Below are 7384 nucleotides of genomic sequence, written 5' to 3'. Positions count from 1 at the left end.
TCAAAACTACAATGAGATATCACCTCACACCATTCAGAATGGCCATCATCAAAAATTCTACAAATGATAAATGCTGAAGAGGGTGGGGAGAAAAGGGAATGCTCTTGCTCTGTTGGTGGGAATGTAAATTTATACAGCCACTATGGAAGACGGTATGGAAATTCCTTAAGAAACTAGGAATAAAACCACCATATGACCCAGCAATCCCACTCCTAGGAAACCAAAGAAAAGAGGAAATCTGAGGAAACCAAAATTGAAAGAGACACAGGTATCCCATCGTTCATTGCAGCACTATTTACAATAGCTAGAACATGGAAGCAACCTAGATTTCCAACAACAGATGAATGGATAAAGAAGTTGTGGTACATATACACAATGGAAGATACTCAGCCTTAAAAAGGAACACATTTGAGTCAGTTCTGATGAGGTGGATGAACCTAGAACCTATTATACAGAGTGAAGTGAGTCAGAAAGAAAGATAAATACCATATTCTAATGCATATATATGGAATCTAGAAAAATGGTAGTGAAGAATTTGTTTACAGGGCAACAACGGAGAAACAGAGATAGAGAACAGACATATGGACATGGAGAGAGGGAATTCGAGGGTGAGATGTATGGAAAGAGTAACATGGAAACTTATATTACCATATGTAAAATAGATATCCAATGGGAATTTGTTGTATGCCTCAGGAAACTCAAACAAGGGCTCTGAATCAAGCAAGGGGGTGAGATGGGGAAGGAGATGGGAAGGAGTTTCAAAAGGTAGGGGATATATGTATACCTATGGCTGATTCATTTTGAGGTTTGATAGAAAACAGCAAAATTCTATAAAGTGATTGTCCTTCAATAAAAAATAAATAAATTTTTAAAAATTAAATGAAATTAAAATTAAAAGGCTGAGCACCAAAGAATTGATGCCTTTGAACTGTGGTCCTGGAGAAGGTTCCTGAGAGTCGCTTGAACAGCAAGATCAAATCAGTCACTCTTAAGGGAAAACAACCCTGAATACTCATTGGAAGGACTGATACTGAAGCTGAAGCTCCCATACTTTGGCCACCTGATGCAAATAGCAGACTTACTGGAAAATCCCCTGATGCTGGGAAAGATTGAGGGCAGAAGCAAGGGTGTCAAGAGGGTGAGGTGGCTGGATAGCATCATGGATGCAAAGGACATAAACTTGGGCAGACTTTGAGAGATGGTGACAGACAGGAAGGCCTGTCGTGCTGCAGTTCATGGTGTCCCAGAGTTGGGCATGACTGGGAGACTGAACAACAAAAACAAGTTATTGCATACCACAAGATCTGGAATTCATTAGATTATTTTGCTGTGGTAAGTGGAGGGATAAAATCATAGAAGTAAGCAGGTCAAGAAATTGATGTCAGAGTATTAAATTTATTATAAGGATAATGTACATGAAGTTGAAATTACTCAGGTTGAGAATGGGAATAATGGTGAAGAACAAGATCTTGAAACATTTGCTATTATCATTGGTAAGTAAGGATAAAGGACCATTAGGAATAAAGATGACTGGAACAAGGAGGTATAATAACATGAGAATCAAACCTGGGCTTTTTATAGAGGTTGAAAAAACAGGAGAAACAAAGACAGATGAATTTAACACATCACTAGTAGTTGGAGAAGGCAATGGCACCCCACTCCAGTACTCTTGCCTGGAAAATCTCATAGACGGAGGAGCCTGGTAGGCTGCAGTTCATGGGGTAGCTAAGAGTCGGACACGACTGAGCAACTTCACTTTCACTTTCATGTATTGGAGAAGGCAATGGCAATCCACTCCAGTGTTCTTGCCTGGAGAATCCCAGGGACGGGGGAGCCTGGTGGGCTGCCATCTATGGGGTCACAGAGTCGGAAACTACTGAAGTGACTTAGCAGCAGCAGTAATCTGTAGAATGCCACCACCTTAGATGGCTGCAGAGGAAGCTAGCTTCCAATCAGACCAAAAATGGCTGCATAGGAAGCTAGCTTCCAATCAGAGCAAAAATGAGGGTCTGTTTATGGACTATGCAGAGCCAGGTGGTAAAGAGATTCTGGGTAATGAAAGATGCCTGTAAGCCTTGGACTTCTTAAGTGTGTTGACTAAAGTAAATAGAAAGGGGAGACATCATGGAGTCATTCTCTTAGGGAAAAGTTTCTATTCTAGTTTCTCTCTTGCAACAGTTCTCAAGCAGCTTATAGTGGTAAGCTGGGAGTATACCTGATGGTGATAAAATTGATCCCACCAAGAACATGGAGTACTCTATGTCCTACACCAGTTCTGTAGAAAGAGACTGTCAAGAGCAGGGGGACAGCCTCGCTAGAAGCATAACAAAATAAAAGGTTATAAAATGTAGCATTTATATCTCAAAACTCATCAGATCCTATAGGGTTTTGGAATGACCCTGAAATGCATTAGCAGTATATGGTGAATATCTGTTACTGAATTTTCCAAGATAATTCTGAGTTGTTAAATTGAGGGTTGGTCTTTTATGGAAAATAGCAGACTTTTGCAGAAAAAAAAATTGTTTGCAAGTAAAATCCATGCTTTTTCATTACTATATTCTGAGGTATAACTAAATATTCAGTGGAGGTAGCAAGAAGGAAATAGGTGATCATGGAGGGCAGTGGAAAGGCAATGAAGAATTCATTATTACAGGAGAAAAAAAGTGATCTGTAGGTAAACAAATCAGTTTCTGCCAAAAATTCAAGACTAAAATAAAAGTAATTTCATTATTTCAAAACCTAACAATATGTGAGTTTAAATAAAATGCCACCAAGAATAACTTCTGACAGCCGTCTACACAGTCTACCTCTCCGAACTGAATGACAAACTACAAGTCTAAAAACTTGTCCAAAGTTCTGTAACAATCTGCAGAAAGATTGTCTAACATTGGACAAATCATTACAGATGAGGTGCAACTATCCATCAAGTGGATTTGTTGTTCCAAAAAAACATCTGAACCCATTATTTAAGAGGTAAGATTTCCATTTCCATTACTGTCTTTCTGCCTACAGGTCTGTGCTGCTCGGAATATAAGATGTATGTTAGAGGGAAATGCTCAGTTTAGAGAAATAGTTATCATTTTCTCTCTAACTCTCTAGGAACAGTATGGCAAATAATCAGTAAAACATAGACAGGATTTATAATGAAGTCTTACAAATTTTATTTCTATCATCCATATGAAGAAATCCTATAATTTATTTAATCCTTTAATATGATTCTTTAGTTAGGAAATAAATTTTCTAAATGTAATTATGAATTTATTCATTGATTCATTTATAATTATTTTATTAGCATCTACTCTATGTCACACATTGTGCTAGGAACTGCAAATATAACAGTTAAAATAGACATAATTCATTCAGATAGATAGTCACAACAAACAGACACAATGAATAAATAAATAATTGGATATTATAATTAATATATAGGTAAATACCAGATTGTCTCAAAAATTACAATGTTTTAGGGACACAGCTAAGACTGAAGTCAAGAAAGTTAAATTTAAGCTTATATTCCCACAGGTTACTTATTATTTACTTTTATTTACTAAACATACACCTGATGGATGGAAGAATGGATATTATCTGTATGAAAATTATTAGAGGCAAAAAGAAGAGGATGTGCCAAGGTTCTGAGGCAAGATAAAGGAAAGAAAATGTCCTGCAACTAAGCTATCTAAAAGGGCTTCTCTTACATTAGCAATCCAAACTAATACTGTTGGCCTTTATGCTATCTTGTGATACTTTAGAACAATACATCCAGATCTGAGTGTCACAGTAAAGGGTAACACGTCATATATTGAGACATTGCCCTAAGATGGTCCATGGTAGTTCTCAAATTTTTATTTTGAGGAAGGGAAGCCAGATGGTACCAGGAGGTGCAGTATATAACAAAGTCGGTAAGTAGAAGAATGAGCAGTTAAAACAGAAAATCAAATTTAACCTATACTATAAACAACCAGGACAATAGAAGGTGCCATAAAAAGACCAGAGTCATGATTACCACAGACTTATCAAGGCCTCAGATGCCAAGCCATCTGGTCTATTCTGTCATTTGAGTACAACACATTATCTGTATCTTCCTAACTCATAGAGTTCTGACTAAAGATTTGACTGATAAAATTGCAGGCTGTTTCTGGACACCTATGGATGTTCCCTGAAAGAACAAAAGACTAGAAATAAAACTTAGCTCTACGCTAAGTCGCTCAGTTGTGTCCAACTCTGAGACCCAGTGGACTGTAGCCCTCCAGGCACCTCTGTCCATGGGGATTTTCCAGGCAAGAATACTGGAGTGGGTTGCCATGCCTTCTTCCAGGGATCTTCCCCACCCAGGGGTTGAACCCAGGTCTCCCGTAATGCAGGTAGATTCTTTACTGTCTAAGCCACCCAAGGAAGTCCAGAAATAAAACAGAAAGTTCCAAAATAAAAAAATCACACCCAAGTATGGATGCAGCAATAAGGAGCCAACACCCTTAGTTAAATGATGTGTTAAGACAATCTAAAACCAGTGAAAGAAAGTGACAGTGAAAGTTGCTCAGTCGTGTCCAACTCTTTGTGATGCCATGGACTATACAGGCCATCATTCTCCAAGCCAGAACGCTGGAGTGGGTAGCCTTTCCCTTCTCCAAAGGATCTTCCTGACCCAGAAATTGAATTGGGGTCTCCTGCATTGCAGGCAGATTCTTTACCAGCTGAAACAGCTCATATGCATAGAATGTCAGTAAAGAAAAATGTCTTGAACAAATGCCCTGAAAATGGCTCAAGGAAGTAGAAGGAAGAATGAAAAAAGAATTCAGAACAAAAGTTAGTAAAAATAGTATGGTTTAAAAGCAAAAAGACATTAAAATAAGTTTAATGTCTTGATTGCAGTGAGGATCTCATACATATATCAAATGTGTGTGTGATATCACATATCATATTATATATATATGTGTGTGTGTGTGTTAAAACATCAGATTATATACTTTAAATATATTCAAATTATTGTTTGTAATTATACCTCAATGAAACTGTTAAATACATTTGTCAAATATATATTTGTCTTCTTTTATCTGAGAGAGTTAGCTTGTGAAATATATGGTCTACATTCCTTATCCACTCTGCTAAATAAGCAAACCAATACTTTAGAAATTCTTAGTTCTAATGAGATAATAATCTGTACCTTTTGGAGTAAGAACTCTCATGTTGGCTGTAGGATTGATATCCTGAAAAGTTATAGAATTACAGAAAAATATCCTTTCCTCAAACACAATCTTTACAAAGTTATGTAAAAGAAAAAATAGAAATGTAGTTGAAGAAGTTGCCTTAAAAAAACTATTTAAAGATAATATCATTTCAGCTGATAATTATAGAGCTTTAATTGGTCTGCAAGCTTCCAAAATTCTCTGTAGGTTAAATGCAATAGCAACAGATGGCAGAAAATTTGGAAATCACAGTAACAGGCATAGCATCTTAAAATATAGATATATACCTTGAAAAAATTTCAACAAAGCCTTACATGTAACATTCTTATCCAATGCACATATTTAAAGTAGGTTATTTTTCACTGATGAAGTAAATTTAATGTGGATTTCTCAAGAGAAACCTGTATCAATATTCTTTCTGAATCTAAAGGGAAAAAATCTATTTTAGCAGATTTGATATCTTTCATGATGATAAGCATTTGTTGATATGTAAATTTTTTTCTTGGTTTATCATTTAATTAGAAACATTAAAAGAATTTACAATTCTTAAGCTAGACCTATATCACTCACTTACTGATCACTCACCCAATGAGTAAATTGCCTGACTTCTCTTTCTAGGAGACATTCAAGATAATCAGACTGAAGCTCATTGATTTGGTTGATTCATCCATTCATATATTCCTACAATACTGTTGAGTATTTTAATATATATCAAACACTAGAATAGACAGTGAGTATTTAAAGACAAGAAAGACACTTCTTGTGGTCCAGAAATCTGCTATCTATTCCTTTGCTTCATTCATCCCATTACTTCTTTGCCAAACTTTACTGAGCTCACCCCAGTCCACCACCCTAGAACAAGTGCAGCTGGCTCTGTTTACTTCATGAACTTGGTATTGGGTAAACAGAGCCAGATGCACCTGTTCTAGGGTGGTGGACTGGGGTGAGCTCAGTAAAGTTTGGCAAAGAAGTAATGGGATGAATGAAGCAAATAAGGAGTGTTAGATGATACACAACATACAAAGTCAGGAATTTACCAAGCCCTTTTTCTCTCTTTACAACAAAATGTGACTGACCTTATATTACATTTTTCTATATTGCTTACAGATATGCCAGTGTGTTAGACTGAACTTCCAATAAAGCAGCTGAGTCATTTGATGGGAGCACTTGGCCAAAGCTTCATTGACAAAGCAATATAAGTGTCTGAGTGGTTAAATAGATATTCAATTAAAGTTCAGTGCAAAGGATATACTAAAATTTCTTTATCTGCTATTCCCTTCAATAAATTCCCAAATTGGGCTCATAATATTTCCTTCAGTGAAGTCTGTCGGGCTTTGGACTCAGAGAGACCTGGATTTATCTGCCAATATTGACATCAAAATTTGCTTGAATTTGGGTTTTGTCTGTATCATCTTTGGCATTATCATATGCACTGCAACATGAATATAAGTACTATCCACTTCATGTGGTTGTTGGCTGTTGTAAGAATTAAATGAGTTTTAAGTTTGTAAGGTACACTGGAGGTTACTTTTTAAATTTATTTTAATTGGAGGCTAATTACTTTACAATATTGTAGTGGTTTTTGCCATACATTGACATGAATCAGCCATGGGTGTACATGTGTTCCCCATCCTGAACCCCCTACCCACCTCCCTCCCCACCCCATCCCTCAGGGTCATCCCAGTGCACCAGCCCTGAGTATCCTGTCTCATGCATCAAACCTGGACTGGTGATCTATTCCACATAGGATAATATACATGTTTCAATGCTATTCTCTCAAATCATCCCACCCTCGCCTTCTCCCACAAACCAAAGTCTGTTCTTTACATCTGTGTCTCTTTTGCTGTCTCATATATAGGGTCATTGCTACCATCTTTCTAAATTCCATATATATGCGTTAATACACTGTATTGGTGTTTTTCTTTCTGACTTACTTCACTCTGTATAATAGGCTGCAGTTTCTTTCACCTCATTAGAACTGATTCAAATGCATTATTTTTAATATCTGAGTTTGATGGACAGGGAGGTGTGGCGTGCTGCAATTCATGGGGTTGCAAAGAGTCGGACACGACTGAGCAACTGAACTGAATTGAACTGAACTGAATATTCCATTGTGTATACATACCATAGCTTTCTTATCCATTCAATTGCCAATGGACATCTAAGTTGCTTCCATGTCCTAGCTATTGTAAACAGTGCTG

This window comes from Bos mutus, chromosome 4, assembly GCF_027580195.1.
Source record: "Bos mutus isolate GX-2022 chromosome 4, NWIPB_WYAK_1.1, whole genome shotgun sequence".
Taxonomy (NCBI): Eukaryota; Metazoa; Chordata; class Mammalia; order Artiodactyla; family Bovidae; genus Bos; species Bos mutus.
Note: the sequence above shows the minus strand (reverse complement) of the source record.